The sequence below is a fragment of the Budorcas taxicolor genome, chromosome 2 (genome assembly GCF_023091745.1).
Source record: "Budorcas taxicolor isolate Tak-1 chromosome 2, Takin1.1, whole genome shotgun sequence".
NCBI classification, from domain to species: domain Eukaryota; kingdom Metazoa; phylum Chordata; class Mammalia; order Artiodactyla; family Bovidae; genus Budorcas; species Budorcas taxicolor.
Window position 1 is genome coordinate 111,327,366 of NC_068911.1, and position 18,474 is coordinate 111,345,839.

Sequence of the window (18,474 nt, forward strand, 5' to 3'; positions counted from 1 at the left end):
AAAATGGGCAGCATCTCTTTAAGAGTACACTATACTTCATTTTCATTAAAATGCTAAAATTATTTACTTAGCCTAAAAATGCTATATGTTGTTGTCAGCCACTGTTAACTTATTCTCCTAATGAAGAAGAAAGAATAACCATAGTTGAGGGAGAGATGGAAGACCTTGTCCTTTGCAGAATCCTTTTTTTAATTTTCAAGGAAAAATTACTAAAATAAATGATAAATTCTTATGTCCCTACAACCTTATATAGTGAAGAAGGTGAGAACCATTTCAAACCCACAAAATCTATTCAGTCAAAACATTCCCCTCTGTTCCACCAAGTAGTATTGAAAATTATTAACAAAAACACCAGGAAGAAAAATAGCAGTGATGAAATGTTTTATTGATCCATTAAGGATGACCAGGTCTCCAAGGCTGTAGTCACTTTCACAGGGGGATGTTTTAGTTAAACTATTCTTAACAATAGGGAAAGAAAAGTTTTAAAGTTTTCTTTTAAGATCCATAAAGGTTACAGAGCTATTTAAAATCAAATAACTCCTTTTCTCAAAAAATTTTAAAGAAAAATCAATTTTTTACAATGCACTTCCTGAATTATGGTAGAGCATACATGGTGGCAGGTAATCTTTAAACATTAGGTGAAAACATTTCATTTCTAATGGTTCTGGGAAGTCAGGCTACTAAGTGGGAAGCAGTTGTTAGAATCTGAGACAGGCAGTAATCCTTGATGTCCTGCTTGGGATATTAGGAGAAAGTGGGTACAGTTTAAGAGGTACACTGATGGAAATAGAGGTTTTATAATTCATTTTTCTTGATCTCTAAATAACCTAATCAGAAAACATATATGAAGCAATACCAGAAGAATTCCTGATTTCATACTAAGTGAGTGAATATGACTTTAAATAAATCTTAATGTGTTAACTGCTACATTTTCATACACAAAGACTGGGTAGCAGTATCATTGGATTTTATCATGAGGAATCAACACTCTTGTGCATTTAATTCAGCATCTCTTAAGCTAGTCTATTGCTTTTCCAAGTTAACCTGGAAATCTTAGGTCAGAATATTGGAGTGGATAGCCTTTCCCTTTTTAAAAAAATTTTTTAATTAAAAAAATAGTTTATTTTAATTGGAGGCTAATTACAATATTGTAGTAGTTTTTGCCATATATTGACATGAATCAGCCATGGGTGTACATGTGTTCCCCATCCTGAACTTCCCTTCACCTCCCTTCCCATCCCATCCCTCAAGGTCATCCCAGTGCAGCAGCCCTGAGCACTCTGTCTCATGCGTTGAACCTGGACTGGCGATTTGTTTCACATATGATATTATACTTGCTTCAGTGCTATTCTGTCAAATCATACCACCCTCGCCTTCTCTGACAGAGTCCCAAAGACTGTTATTTACATCTGTGTCTCTTTTGCTGTCTTACATATAGGGTCATCATTACCATCTTTCTAAATTCCATATATACATTAGTATACTGTAGATTGGTGTTTTTCTTTCTGACTTACTTCACTCTGTATAATAGGCTCCAGTTTCATCCACTTCATTAGAACTGACTCAAATGCATTCTTTTTAATGGCTGAGTAATACTCCATTGTGTATATATGCCACACTTTCTTATCCATTCGTCTGCCAAGGGACGTCTAGGTTGCTTCCATGTCCTGGCTGTTGTAAACAGAGCTGCGATGAACATTGAGGTACACGTGTCTCTTTCCATTCTGGTTTCCTCGGTGTGTTTGCCCAGCAGTGGGATTGCTGGGTCATATGACAGTTTTATTTCGTTTTTTTGAGAAATCTCCACACTTTTCTCCGTAGTGGCTGTTCTAGTTTGCATTCCCACCAACAGTGTAAGACGGTTCCCTTTTCTCCGCACCCTCTCCAGCGTTTATTGTTTGTAGACTTTTTGATAGCAGGCATTCTGACTGGTGTGAGATGGTACCTCATTGTGGTTTTGATTTGCATTTCTCTGAGAATGAGTGATGTTGAGCATCTTTTCGTGTGTTTGTTAGCTGTCTGTATGTCTTCTTTGGAGAAATGTCTGTTTAGTTCTTTGTCCCATTTTTTGATTGGGTCACTTATTTTTCTGGAATTGAGCTGCACAAGCTGTTGTATATTTTTGAGATCAATTCTTTGTCAGTTGCTTCATTTGCTATTATTTTCTCCCATTCTGAAGGCAGTCTTTTCATCTTGCTTATAGTTTCCTTCATTTTGCAAAAGCTTTTAAGTTTAATTAGGTCCCATTTGTTTATTTTTGCTTTTATTTCCATTACTCATAGAGGATCCTGCTGTGATTTATGTCAGAGAGTGTTTTGCCTATGTTTTCCTCTAGGAGTTCTGTAGTTTCTGGTCTTATGTTTAGATCTTTGATCCATTTTGAGTTTATTGTATATGGCATTAGAAAGTGTTCTAGTTTCATTCTCTTACAAGTGGTTGACCAGTTTTCCCAGCACCATTTGTTAAAGAGATTGTCTTTTCTCCATTGTATATTTTTGCCTCCTTTGTCAAAGATAAGGTGTCCTTAGGTGCGTGGATTTATCTCTGGGCTCTCTATTTTGTTCCATTGATCTATATTTCTGTCTTTGTGCCAGTACCATACTGTCTTGATGACTGTCAGTTTGTAGTAGAGCCTGAAGTCAGGCAGGTTGATTCCTCCATTTCCATTCTTCTTTCTTGAGATTGCTTTGGCTATTCAAGGTTTTTTGTATTTCCATACAAATTGTGAACTTATTTGTTCTAGTTCTCTAAAAAATACTGTTGGTAGCTTGATAGGCACTGCATTGAATCTATGGATTGCTTTGGGTTGTATACTTTTTTCACTATATTGCTTCTTCCGATCCATGAACATCTATTTCTCCATCTGTTTGTGTCATCTTTGATTTCTTTCATCAGTGTTTAATAGTTTTCTATATATAGATCTTTCAGTTCAGTTCAGTCACTCAGTCGTGTCCAACTCTTTGTGACCCCATGAATCGCAGCACACCAGGCCTCCCTATCCATCACCAACTCCCGGAGTTCACTCAGACTCACGTCCATCAAGTCAGTGATGCCATCCAGCCATCTCATACTCTGTTGTCCCCTTCTCCTCCTGCCCCCAATCCCTCCCAGCATCAGACTCTTTTCCAATGAGTCAACTCTTCAAATGAGGTGGCCAAAGTACTGGAGTTTCAGCTTCAACATCATTCCTTCCAAAGAAATCCGAGGGCTGATCTCCTTCAGAATGGACTGGTTGGATCTGCTTGCAGTCCAAGGGACTCTCAGGAGTCTTCTCCAACACCACAGTTCAAAAGCATCAATTCTTCGGTGCTCAGCCTTCATCACAGTCCAACTCTCACATACATACATGACAACAGGAAAAATCATAGCCTACACTAGACGGATCTTAGTTGGCCAAGTAATGTCTCTGCCTTTGAATATGCTATCTAGGTTGGTCATAACTTTTCTTTCAAGGAGCAAGCATCTTTTAATTTCATGGCTGCAGTTAACATCTACAGTGACTTTGGAGCCCCCCAAAAATAAAGTCTGACACTGTTTCCACTGTTTCCCCATCTATTTGCCATGAAGTGATGGGACCAGATGCCATCATCTTCGTTTTCTGAATAATGAGCTTTAAGCCAACTTTTTCACTCTCCACTTTCACTTTCATCAAGAGGCTTTTTAGTTCCTCTTCACTTTCTGCATAAGGGTGGTGTCATTAGGTCATACCTGAATGGTCTAGTGGTTTTCCCGACTTTCTTAAATTTAAGAGTGAATTTGGCAATAAGGAGTTGATGATCTGAGCCACAGTCAGCTCCTGGTCTTGTTTTTGTTGACTGTATAGAGATTCTCCATCTTTGGCTGCAAAGAATATAATCAATCTGATTTCGGTGTTGACCATCTGGTGATGTCCATATGTAGAATCTTCTCTTGTGTTGTTGGAAGAGGGTGTTTGCTATGACCAGTGAGTTTTCTTGGCAAAACTCTATTAGTCTTTGCCCTGATTCATTCCGCATTCCAAGGCCAAATTTGCCTGTTACTCCAGGTGTTTCTTGACTTCCTACTTTGGCATTCCAGTCCCCTATAATGAAAAGGACATCTTTTTTGGACGTTAGTTTTAAAGGTCTTATAGGTCTTCATAGAACCGTTCAACTTCAGCTTCTTCGGTGTTACTGGTTGGGGCATAGACTTGGATTACTGTGATATTGAATGGTTTGCCTTGGAAATGAATAGAGATCATTCTGTCGTTTTTGAGATTGCATCCAAATATTTCATTTTGGACTCTTTTGTTTACCATGATGGCTATTCCAATTCTTCTAAGGGATTCCTGTCTGCAGTAGTAGATATAATGGTCATCTGAGTTAAATTCACCCATTCCGGTCCATTTTAGTTTGCTGATTCCTAAAATATCCACGTTCACTTTTGCAATCTCTTGTTTGACCACTTCCAATTTGTCTTGATTCATGGACCTGCCATTCCAGGTTCCTATGCAATGTTGCTCTTTACAGCATCGGACCTTGCTTCTATCACTAGTCACATCCACAACTGGGTATTGTTTTTGCTTTGGCTCCATCCCTTCATTCTTTCTGGAGTCATTTCTCCACTGATCTCCAGTAGCATATTGGGCACCTACTGACCTGGGGAGTTCCTCTTTCAGTATCCTATCATTATCCTACCATACTGTTCATGGGGTTCTCAAGGCAGGAATACTGAAGTGGTTTGCCATTCCCTTTTCCAGTGGGCCACATTCTTTCAGACCTCTCCACAAAATGACCTGCCCATCTTGGGTGGCCCCACAGGGCATGGCTTAGTTTCATTGAGTTAGTCAAGGCTGTGGTCCTCGTGTGATTAGATTACTAGTTTTCTGTGATTATGGTTTTAGTGTGTCTGCCCTCTGATGCCCTCTGGCAACACCTACCATCTTACTTGGGTTTCTCTTACCTTGGATGTGGGGTATCTCTTCATGGCTGCTCCAGCAAAGCACAGCTGCTGCTCTTTACCTTAGATGAGGGGTATCTCCTCACTGCCGCCTCTACTGACCTCGAACGTGGAATAGCTCCTCTAGGCCCCCTGCACCCACGCGGCCACCGTTCCTTGGACATGGAGTTGCTCCCCCCGGCCGCTGCCCCTGGCCTCGGGCATGGGGTAGCTCCTCTCCGCTGCTGCTCCTGACCTCGGACTGGGGCAGCTCCTCTTGGCCACATTATGTACGCAGGTGACAGCCTCCTGTGTGCTCATAGCAAAATCATAAAATCATAAAAAATCATCAACTCCCTTATGATTATACAGTGGAAGTGAGAAATAGTTTAAGGGACTAGATCTGATATATAGAGTGCCTGATGAAGTATGGACTGAGGTTTATGACACTGTACAGAAGACAGAGATCAAGATCATCCCCGTGGAAAAGAAATGCAAAAACGCAAAATGGCTGTCTGAGGAGGCCTTACAAATAGCTGTGAAAAGAAGAAAAGTGAAAAGCAAAGGAGAAAAGGAAATATATAAGCATCTGAATGCAGAGTTCCAAAGAATAGCAAGGAGAGACAAGAAAGCCTTCCTCAGTGATGAATGCAAACAAATAGAGGAAAACAAAAGAATGGAAAGACTAGAGATCTCTTCTAGAAAATTAGAGATACCAAGGGAATATTTCATGCAAAGATGAGCTTGATAAAGGACAGAAATGGTATGGCTCTAACAGAAGCAGAAGATATTAAGATGAGGTGGCAAGAATACACAGAAGAACTGTACAAAAAAGATCTTCAAGACCAAGATAATCATGATGGTGTGATCACTCACCTAGAGCCAGATATCTTGGAATGCGAAGTCAAGTGGGCCTTAGAAAGCATCACTACGAACAAAGCTAGTGGAAGTGATGGAATTCCAGGTGGGCTATTTCAAATCCTGAAAGATGATGCTGTGAAAGTGCTACACTCAATATGCCAGCAAATTTGGAAAACTCAGCAGTGGTCACAGGACTGGAAAAGGTCAGTTTTCATTCCAATCCCAAAGAAAGGCATTGCCAAAGAATGCACACACAATTGTACCGCACACTTGCACTCATCTCACACGCTAGTAAAGTAATGCGCAAAATTCTCCAAGCCAGGCTTCAGCAATACATGAACCGTGAACTTCCTGAAAGGCAGAGGAACCAGAGATCAAATTGCCAATAGCCGCTGGATCATCAAAAAAGCAAGAGAGTTCCAGAAAAAAAAATCTATTTCTGCTTTATTGACTGTGCCAAAGCCTTTGACTGTGTGGCTCACAACAAACTGTGGAAAATTCTGAAAGAGATGGGAATACCAGACCACCTGACCTGCCTCTTGAGAAACCTATATTCAGGCCAGGAAGCAACAGTTAGAACTGGACATGAACAACAGACTGGTTCCAAATTGCAAAAGGAGTATGTCAAGGCTGTATATTGTCACCCTGCTTCTTTAACTTCCATGCAGAGTACATCATGAGAAACTCTGGACTGGAAGAAGCTCAAGCTGGAATCAAGATTGCCAGAAGAATTATCAATAACCTCAGATATGCAGATGACACCACCCTTATGGCAGAAAGTGAAGAGGAACTAAAAAGCCTCTTGCTGAAAGTGAAAGTGGAGAGTGAAAAAGTTGATTAAAGCTCAACATTCAGAAAACGAAGATCATGGCATCTGGTCCCATCACTTCATGGGAAATAGACAGGGAAACAGTGGAAACAGTGTCAGACTTTATTTTTTGGAGCTCCAAAATCACTGTAGATGGTGATTGCAGCCATGAAATTAAAAGACGCTTACTCCTTGAAAGAAAAGTTATGACCAACCTAGATAGCATATTGGAGAGCAGAGACATTAGTTTGCCCACAAAGGTCCGTCTAGTCAAGGCTATGATTTTTCCTGTGGTCATGTATGGATGTGAGATTTGGCCTGTGAAGAAAACTGAGCGCTGAAGAATTGATGCTTTTGAACTGTGGTGTTGGAGAAGACTCTTGAGAGTCCCTTGGCCTGCAAGCAGATCCAACCAGTCCATTCTGAAGGTGATCTGCCCTGGGATTTCTTTGGAAGGAATGATGCTGAAGCTGAAACTCCAGTACTTTGGCCACCTTATTCGAAGATTTGACTCATTGGAAAAGACTCTGATGCTGGGAAGGATTGGGGGCAGGAGGAGAAGGGAACAACAGAGGATGAGATGGCTGGATGGCATCAGTGACTCGTTGGACCTGAGTCTGAGTGCACTCCGGGAGTTGGTGATGGACAGGGAGGCCTGGCGTGCTGCGATTCATGGGGTTGCAAAGAGTCGGACACAACTGAGCGACTGAACTGAACTGATATATAGGTCTTTTGTTTCTTTAAGTAGAAATATTCCTAAGTATTTTATTCTTTTCATTGCAATGGTGAATGAAATTGTTTCTTTAGTTTCTCTTTCTGTTTTCTCTTTGTTAGTGTATAGGAATGCAAGGGGTTTCTGTATGTTAATTGTATATCCTGCAACTTTACTATATTCATTGTTTAGCTCTAGGAATTTTCTGGTGGAGTCTTTAGGGTTTTCTATGTAAGGATTATGTCATCTGCAACCGTGAGAGTTTTACTTCTTTTCCAATCTGTATTTCTTTTATTTCTTTTTCTTCTCTGATTACTGTGGCTAAAACTTTCAAAAGCATGTTGAATAGTAGTGGTGAGAGTGGGCATCCTTTTCTTGTTCCTGACTTTAGGGACAGGAACAGTTTTTTACCGTTAAAGATAATGTTTGCTGTAGGTTTATCATATATGGCTTTTATTATATTGAGGTATGTTCCTTCTGTACCTGCTTTCTGGAGGGTTTTTATCATAAATGGATGTTGAATTTTGTCAAAGGCTTTCTCTGCATCTATTGAGATAACCATATGATTTTTATCTTTCAATTTGTTAATGTGGTGTATCACATTGATTGATTTGCAGATACTGAAGAATGCTTGTATCCCTGGGATAAAGCCCACTTGGTCATGATGTATGATGTTTTTAATATACTGTAGGATTCTGTTTGCTAGAATTTTGTTAAGGATTTTTGCATCTATGTTCAGCAATGATATTGGCCTATAGTTTTCCTTTTTTGTGGCATCTTTGTCTGGTTTTGATATTAGGGTGATAGCCTTTCTCTTCTCCAGGGGATCTTCCCATCCCAGGGATTGAATCCAGGTCTCCTGAATTACAGGTGGATTCTTTACCAGGTGAGCCACAAGGGAACCCCAATCTTAGATCAGATAATATAAGTACAGTGAGACAGAGCAGTGTATCCGGAGTCTCTTAATCCCAGGATATTAGTGTGTTAGGTGACACACCTAACCCTCTGTATACCTATAGAGTTTCAGGACATACATCATAGATGAATTTTAAGTTTTTCTCCTGGCAAAATCTAACTTTATCATCCTATCAATAGAAATTCATATGTATATATACATCTAGACATCCAGGATTATGCTAAAAAAAAAAGCTGTTCTGAATGGGGGACTGTTTCTGCCTATTCTTTCAGTGCATGCGTGCGTGCTCAGTTGTGTCTGACTCTGTGCAACACCATGGATTCTAGTCCACCAGGTTCCTCTGTCCATGGAATTTTCCAGACAAGAATTCTGGAGTGGGTTGTCGTTTCCTCCTCCAGAAGGTCTTCTTGACCCTCATCTCCTGTGTCTCCTGCATTGACAGGTATATTCTTTACCACTGAGCCGCATGGGAATTAAGTGTTTACTTTGGAAGCACTGAGGGTAACCTCAGGCATTCTTCCTTAAAATAACCTACCTTCCTGCTTCTGCTTTTTCTCTTTCTTTTCCTTCCTTCTTTTCATTCTTTTTAAACTAAAGAGACAGGAAGTAATACAGAAGTAATTAAAAGTCTATCACTTTATGGCAACCCACTCCAGTATTCTTGCCTAGAGAATCCCATGGACAGAGGAGCCTGGCAAGCTACAATCTATGGGGTCTCAAGAGTCAGACACAACTGAGCGACCAAAGACACACAGCACACAATGTAGTTCTGGTAGAGAATGTCACTATAGTTTTGAGTGTATGTGTGTGCAGGCACAGATAAATAATGGAAACATCTCATCTTTGTTTTGATTTGTGAATACAGAACATTTCAATGCTGTTTTCTAACATGAAACTGCTTTACATCAAGACCTTTGAGACACATCTGTTCTTTTTATCTTGGACCCTGAAAAATAATTTTTGGATAAGCATTTTGTTGCAAAATACTTGAAATGAGTAACTGTAATTTCTTTAAGTCACAAAGGACAGTCTGGTTAATTATGGTGCTAACCTGGTAGCTGCCTCAGGCCAGACAACTAACAGGGAGGGAACACAGCCCAACCCATCAGCAGAGAATAGGTTTAAAGCTTTACTGAGCATATACTGAGAATACACAGAAGAACTATACAAAAAAGATTCTCATGACCCAGATAACCACGATGGTGTGATCACTCACCTAGAGCCAGACATCTTGGAATGTGAAGTCAAGTGGACCTTAGGAAGCATCACTACAAACAAAGCTAGTGAAGGTAATTGAATTCCAGTTGAGCTATTTCAAATGCTAAAAGATGATGCTGTGGTAATGCTGCATTCAATATGCCAGCAAATTTGGAAACCTCAGCAGTGGCCACAGGACTGGAAAAGGTCAGTTTTCATCCCAATCCCAAAGAAAGGCAATGCCAAAGAACGTTCAAACTACCACAGAGTTTCATTCATTTCACATGCTAGTAAAGTAATGCTCAAAATTCTCCAAGCCAGGCTTCAACAGTACATGGACCGTGAACTTCCAGATGTTCAGACTGGATTGAGAAAAGGCAGAAGAACAAGAATTCAAATTGCCAACATCCATTGGATCATTGAAAAAGCAAGAGAGTTCCAGTAAAACATCTACTTCTGCTGTATTGACTATCTCAAAGCCTTTGACTGTGGAAAATTCTTTAAGAGATGGCAACACCAGGTCACCTGACCTGCCTTCTAAGAAATATGTATGCAGGTCAAGAAGCAACAATTAGAACTGGACATGGAACAACAGACTGGTTCCAAATCGCTAAAGAAATGTGTCAAGGCTGTATATTGTCACCCTGCTTGTTTAACTTATATGCAGAGTACATCATGAAAAATGCTGGACTGGATGAAGCACAAGCTGGAATATAGATTGCTGGGAGATATATCAGTATCCTCAGATATGCAGATGACACCACCATTATGGAAGAAAGTGAAGAATAACTAAAGAGCCTCTTGATGAAAAGTGAAAGAGGAGAGTGAAAAAGTTGACTTAAAATTCAACATTCAGAAAACGAAGATCATGGCATCTGATCCATCACTTCATGGCAAATAGATTGTTTCCAGGGGAAAGAGTGATACACTTCTTTTTTTTTTTGGCCTCCAAAATAACTGCAGATGGTGACTGCAGCCTTGAAATTAAAAGATGCTCACTCCTTGGAAGAAAAGCTATGAACCAACCTAGATAGGATATTAAAAAGTAGAGACATTACTTTGCCAACAAAGGTCCATCTAGTCAAAGTTGTGTTTTTCAGTAGTTATTTATGGATGTGATAGTTGGACTATAAAGAAAGCTGAGCGATGAAGCATTGATGCTTTTGAACTGTGATGTTGGAGAAGACTCTTGAGAGTCCCTTGGACTGCAAGGAGATCCAACCAGTCCATCCTAAAGGAAATCAGTCATGAATATTCATTGGAAGGACTGGTGCTGAAGCTGAAGCTCCAATACTTTGGCCACCTGATGTGAAGAAGTGACTCACTAGAAAAGACCATGATTCTGGGAAAGATTGAAGGCAGGGGGAGAAGGGAATGACAGAGGATGAGATGGTTGGAAGGCATCACTGATTCAATGGATATGAATTTGAGTAGGCTCTGGCAGTTGGTCATGGACATGGAAGCCCTGCGTGCTTCAGACCATGGGGTCACAAAGAGTCAGACACGACTGAGCAACTGAACTAAACTGACTGAGCATAACCCTGCCCTCCAGGGCAAGACTCAGTTTTCCCCACAGTTAGTCCCTCCCATCAGGAAGCTTGCACAACCCTCTCGTCCTCATCCATCAGAGGGCAAACAGAAGAATCAAGAAGTACAGTCCTATGGCTTCCAGGATGAAAATCATATTCACAGAAATCTGACAAAAATGATCTCATGGATCACAGCCTTGTGTAACTCAGTGCAGCTATGAGTCATACCTTGCAGGGCCACCCAAAATGGATGGGTCATGGTGAAGAGTTCTGACAATACATGGTCCACTGGAGAAGGTAATGGCAAACCACTTCAGTATTCTTGCCTCAAAAACTGGAATTATTCTGAAGTTGTCTTAGGCAGATTCTGTTATTTGTTTTTATTTTTTTCCATAACCCATTGCTCAATCACTTGGTGGCTTAAAATAACAACTCCTTTATTGCTCATAATTTTGTTTGTTTATCCTTGCAGAAATGGGTGACAGCTCTCCAGTTCCCTGCAGTGTCACTAACTCTACTAGGAACTAGGCTAGGTGAAAGGGCCAAGGAGGTGTCACTCGTGGGGCTGGTATCTTGGGACGTGTTCACATGGCCTTTATCTTTCACCACACAGATAGCTTGTCCTTTGTGCCATTTAGTTGTCTCCCAAAAGGGAACATTTCAAGCAGTGAAGGCAGAAATTGAAGATCTCTTAATAATCAACCTTGGAAGTTATAGAGCTTCTCTTCTGCCACTTTGTATTGGTTAAAGCAAGATATAGGGTCAACCCAAATAACAAAAAGGGAAAACTACTTTATTAGAGATGTGTAAAGAATTTGCAAGCATCTCAAAACTACCACAGACTCAAATAATGTTGGTCAAATCAGAACTATATCTGAGCATAAACACTATATGAGCATGTGAAGAATTTAAAGGTGGTTTAAATGGTGAAAAATATTGTAAGAATGAAAGTGATCCAATGAAATACAGAGAACAACTGGTGGTTGGGATGGGAACAGGTGAGGGAAATAAGAAGGTAAAACTTTCCAGTAGGAAAATAAATGAGTCATGGGTATGAAATGTAAAATGTGGGGAAAATAGTCAGAGACATACTGTATTTTAGTTGTGCCTTTTTTTAAACTTTATATTTTATGTAGGAGGAGTATAGTTGATTAACAATGTTGCAATAGTTTCAGGTGTTCAGCAAAGGGATTCAGTTATGCATATACATTTATCTATTCTTTTTCAAGTTCTTTTCCCATTTAGGTTGTTACATTATGTTGAACAGAGTTTCCTGTGCTACACAGCAGATCCTTGTTGGTTGTCTGTTTTAATGTAGCACTGTGTAACTGTCCATCCAAACTCCCTAACTATACCTTCCCCTCACTTTTCTCCCCTGGTTATCACAATTTCCTTCTCTAAATCTGTGAGTCTGTTTCTGTTTTGTAAGTCAGTTCACTCATATCATTTCCTTTTAGATTCCGTTTATTATCAGTATCATATGATATTCCTTTCTCTGTCTGGTTTACTTCATCGAGTATGACCATCTCTGGGTTCATCCGTATAGCTGCAAATGACATTATTGCAGTCTCTTTAGTGGCTGAGTAATATCGCATTGCATATATGTACCACATCTCCATTACCCGTTTCTCTGTTGATGGACTTATAGGTTGCTTCTGTATCTTGGCTAAACAGTGCTGCAGTGAACATTGGGGTGCATGTATTCTTTCACAGTGTGTTTTTCTCTGGATATACGCCCAGGAATGGGATGGCAGGATCCTGTGATAGCTCAATTTTTAGTTTTTTAAGGCACCTCCATACTGTTCTCCATAATGACTGCACCAATTTACATTCCCACTGACAGTATAGGAGGGTTCCCTTCTCTCCACATCCTCTCCAGAATATATTGTTTGTGGATTTTTTAAATGATGGCCAGTTTGACTGGTGTGAGGTGACATCTCATTGTAGTTTTGATTTGCATTTCTTCAATAATTGGCATTGTTGAACATTTTTTCATGTGCCCCTTGTCCATTTGTACGTCTTCTTTGGAGAAATGTCTATTTGGGTCTTCTGCCCATCTTTTGATTCAGTTGTTTGCAGTGTTTTTGTATGGTGGTGGTGACAGTTTAGTCACTAAGTCATGTCCAACTCTTGCGACCCTGTGGACAGTAGCCCTCCAGGCTTCTCTGTCCATGGGATTCTCCAGGCAAGGATACTGAAGTGGGTTGCCATTTCCTTCTCCATTTGTATGGTCACTGATGGTAATCAGCTTTATCACGCTGATCATTTTGTAATGTATGAAAATATCAAATCACTAATGTACACTTGAATCTAATGTAAGTTGATTAGATTAGATTGTAGTTAAATTAAAAAAAAATTCATAATACCACTTAATATTTAAGGGTTGCGGATCAGACTAGGAATTTGAAGAGAAGCTTCAGTGTCAATCAGTTCAGTTCAGTCACTCAGTCGTGTCCGACTCCTTGTGACCCGATGAATCATAGCACACCAGGCCTCCCTGTCCATCACCAACAACCGGAGTTCACTCAGACTCACATCCATTGAGTCAGTGATGCCACCCAGCCATCTCATTCTCTGTCATCCCCTTCTCCTTCTGCCCCCAATCCCTCCCAGCATCAGAGTCTTTTCCAATGAGTCAGCTCTTCACATGAGGTGACCAAAGTACTGGAGTTTCAGCCTCAGCATCAGTCCTTCCAAAGAAATCCCAGGGTTGATCTCCTTCAGAATGGACTGGTTGGATCTCCTTGCAGCCCAAGGGACTCTCAAGAGTCTTCTCCAACACCACAGTTCAGAAGCATCAATTCTTCGGCGCTCAGCCTTCTTCACAGTCCAACTCTCACATCCATACATGACCACTGGAAAAACCATAGCCTTGACTAGACAGACCTTAGGGTCAGTGTCAATAAAAATTTTTTAAAAAGTGATATCGTGGCGTCAGTGCTATATTTGGCCATAGTCTATACATGTGAGCCTCTTTAGAATGTGGAGGCAAGTTGTAGTTAATAGAAAATAATCCTTCAGATGCAGTGATGCTTAAAAAGACAAGAATTTATTATTTTCACTTAAACATAGAATTGTATATAAAGTAATCACATGTATCGAGGTATAGTCAAGACATATATTTATTTGGAAATAAATTTAATGCACTATTTCATTGAAAGTATCATATGTTCTAAATAAACTTTCAACTTCAGAGAAATTATGACCATCTGTAATAATTTGTTGCCAAAAAGTAAAATATGTATCTAGACTTCTGAGAAGGTGTAAATTTTAAAGGATGGGGAGACATTGTACATAGAAGTTGGTTGTTATGGCTGCAAGGATACTTTAATTCTGACATATAATTACTTCAATGAATTCTGCCACTGTGAAATATTTCATCTGGTTACATTTCATGCTAGAAGCAGCAGCTAACCTGGTATCCATGGAATTCCAAAGATTTCACACTAAGTGAGCATTTTAGGATGGGGTAAAATGATCCAGGAACAAAATCTTTGGGGTTCTCAGGAATATCATTCTTTGTAAAATATTCTTAAAAATTATTCCTTTCACTCCTTAGACCTTAACAGTACATGAAAATTATCCTGTTCTCCGTGGTATTGCCTAAAAATGGACTTCAGTGCTAGCGCAGATACCCCTCTCCATGGTGTACGTCCCTACATATGGCTCCTTTCTCCTTTATTTACCCGTGGATCAAGCGAGAGCTATTTAACTAATGGAGAAGGTGGGAAGGCCATCTCAGAAGACCCTTATGTAATCTGAGTGATGGAAAGCTGTTTTTCTGTGCTCTCCACTCCTCCACACTACCTGTTCTACTTGGAATACTGCTTCCTATTTGCATCTTCCCTCACTTTTAGGGGAGATGGGAATGTAGAAACCAAGCGCATCCTGGTAGTAAACTTACCACCTGAGAAGAGTAGTGTGGCTTACACCACAGGGATCACAGGCTGCCAAGAGTCCTTTTCGGAATGTGAAAGATTGTGTGTGCACACACACACCCAGTGAAGGAAAATGTGAAAATTTGCACACATGTGTGCACATGCACACACACACACACACATGCACGCGCACACCCAGTGAAGGAAAAGTAATAAGTTGCTCGGAGATTTCTCTTGGCACAATGACCTAAGTTGTGCAAAAGTAGCTCTGACCACATTTTAAGCAACTCTCTCTTACTCAGAGCAGACAAGAACGTAGAATAATATTATCCACTGCTGTAATAAAATGTTTTGGTACCCCAAAATGGCACATAAAGATTTTTTTATTTCTTAGAGATGGGTACTTCCGTTTATACTCCAAACTCTATGAAAAAAGTCCTATTCTTTTTAGTTAAATAAACATTTATTGAGTATTTATTATATGTCAAGCATTATACTATTCCTAAACTTACAAGGTCAACCTTCTAGTGGAACTTTATGTAGACACAATGATGCTACTGATGATTATTGCAGTGAGGTGCCCATGGGAATGACGGAGATGAAGATCGAGCACAAATAGGAAATTACCAAGTATCCCTGAATATCTGTAGAGATTTGCTCTTCAAAGTTTCACCTCAAAAACTCTTTTTACTTTGATTTACTACCCTTTTATGTTGACTCTGACTTGCAGTCCTCAGGAATAAAGCTATGTGTGGCATTTTAAGCATTCTATCTGATTGGTTTCAGCTAAGTGCTCTCCAGCTACAATCTTTTAGAATCTTTTACTCCATCCTATTTTGTATTTACCTGTTTACTGGTGTCTCTCCAAATAGCCACATCTCTTAAGGGCAGAGACTGGGATTTGTTAATTTTGAATCATTAATGAGAAAGTTTCAAAAAAAATTGTTGTGAAATTTGCATTTGTGGCAGAAATGATTTGAAGAGAAAGAAGTTTGGCATTTAGAAGAAGAGGTCATCTTTATTAAGCTGGTTAGTATTGATCATAGCTACCAATTTGTGAATCACTTTAAGGGTACTAGGGCTGGTGAAGCCTTGGTGAACTTGTTTTGACAGATGTGATGAACATTTAGCCTTTTGTTATATAATCTCACAGGAAAAGTGCAGAGTGAGATGATGTACAGCAGAAGGACAAGAACTCCAAAAGCTTAGAAACTCCAAAGATTAAAAGAGTGTAAAAGAAACTTGGAAGAAAAAAGTCTGGGAGAAACATAATCCTAGAGGGTATGGGGCTTGGAGGGGGTTGTGTTGGAAACTTTCTGTGTGACCAGGTGACCAAGAACACAAGCTAAACTGACAGGTGAGTTAATTACATTAGTTTGAACTTCAAATCCAATCAATATCTTGGGATTTGAAATCCAGATAGGGGGAGGGAATAGGCAGCTCAAATGACTTTCTGAATAAGCAATTGAAAGAGTCTATAAAACCTAATAGTAAGAATGGTGGCCCCAAGGGCAGGACCACTATTCCTGAGGAATGTCAAGACTCAAAAAGGGGACTTCCCTGGTGGTCTAGTGGTTAAGACTTCACCTTCCAGTATAAGGGGTGCAGGTTCGATCCCTGATTGGGGAACTAAGACTGCAAATATCTGGTGGCCAAAAAACCAAAAGATGAAACAGAAGAATATTGTAATAGATTTAACAAAGACAAAAAAAAAAAAAATGGTCCACATCAAAAATAAGAAACAAACAAACAAAAAAAACCCTTTGAAAAAAAGAGTAAAAAAGGAAGCAGTACTTTAAACTCATGTCCGATCATCAGAATGATGGTCTTTGGCTTTTATTATTATTATGGTTATTATTACTGCCATCATCATCATCATCATCATTATTTTGCCATAACTTGGTATATCAGGAGGAATTCTTGTGCTTCCTGATAAGAATTAACTGTGCAGCTGAGCTGACTAGGCTGGGTTGCACTGGCTAGAGTAGAAGAAGATACTACAAAAATAAGGAGAAAGAGAAAAATGTGAACATCTGTGGATGATGTGTGTAAAGTTCTTCCATTTCTTGAACTTTATAAGATGATGGCAGCAGGAACTTGACAACAGTAACATTCTCTTTGGAGGTTGCCCTCCACGGATGCTCCCATTTATCACAACTTACAGAAGTAGTATGTGGGAGAGCTACTCTAGACAAAGACAACCCAGCTGTAATTAATGGCTCAGGCCAATGTTGGGTCTTTGCAACAGTTGACATCAAGTTGCCTGAAGTAGTTACAATGAAAGAGAATAATCTAGTGGAAGCTATTATCCTAAATAATATATTTTCTACAAAACAGAGTTAAGGAAAATGAATAACAGTATTTAATAATGCACAATATGAAGTCAAAGATAATTTTGAAAACCTTAAAAAATGCTTTATTGCTAAGTTCCACCATTGCTCGAGAAAAATTAAATTTTATATAGTAGTCTTTTGTTGTATGTTAGTAAAATATTGAAACAAAGGAGTAAAATAATATTGCTTGATATTTTTATTTTTAGAATCGGATCAGGATTGTACAATGAGGTGTATCACAGCTTGTTTATAACTTTTGAATTCTGAACTGGTATAAACACTGTAACATTGTTTGAAAGTATCTGATGCTTAGAACTCACAGCAGGTTAACTGGCTTGTTCCTATGGCCTGCTTTTATAGATACATTTGTTGTTGTTTCTTTGTTTTTCAGCTTTTAGACTATAAGTATACAACGAATTGCAGGAACTTCTGACCTGCTTGAAAAGCTTTGGAAGCTGAACTGCATTGTATTAATGAGTGAGAAGTTAAAGCCAAGAATTTAAATTTTTTAGCACTTATTAACATAAATGTAGAACATTTCACCAGAGAAATGAATGAAATGACAAAAGTTTTAAAGTCTTACAAGAGTCTGAACTAAAAAAGAACTCATGAAATATTAACTCACCATTTTACGAAATTCATTTTGTGGAATAATTATTGCTAGAGTCCTAAAAAATGATGGAGAGTTTCAAAAATAAAAAAAAGTATGTAAAGGCAAGTTTTTAGTGAGAAATATTTTAAATTTATGTCAATTTATACTAAGCTTCAAATTTTTTTAATTTCTGAAGAAAATTACATTAAGAATGCATGGAATATTTTAGAGTTATGATTAACAAACCAAGAAGAAAATGACATAAATATAGCTATTTAACGTTATCTAATTGGGCATAGATGGATGTGACTCTAATTCAGTGTAGCAGAAACTCCAGGAAGCTATTTTAACAAGATATAATCCAGACAATATTATATATGCAGGTCACCATATTTAGAGGTAATTACTGTAATTATAAACCTATTAGTATAGATTGTAATGTAAGTATGTTCATTATAGGAATTCTCCAGGAATTGGAGTTCTCCAGGAATTGAGTCTTCTCTGGTGAAAAATATTAAAATTATTTTCAAGAATAAAGCTGATTACAGTATAATGGAGCAACTCCCCACCACCTTTACTCACAATAAATGCACCCCATATTATTGTATTAGTTATGAATTTCACAGAATTCTTTAATTGGCTGAATTTCCCAAAGGTCTATCGTATTAACTTAATTCCTTATAACTCTTTGGCAAGTAAGGAGAAAGTTTCTTTTATTTCTTCCTCTATTCTCTCTCTCTTACTGCTCAGTA

General features: G+C 39.0%; 1 protein-coding gene across 1 annotated transcript in view; it reads left to right on the plus strand.

Moving 5' to 3' along the window:
* Positions 1-18,474, plus strand: part of DPP10 (dipeptidyl peptidase like 10) — a 760,992-nt gene that overhangs the window by 19,449 nt on the left and 723,069 nt on the right. The window lies entirely within an intron of this gene.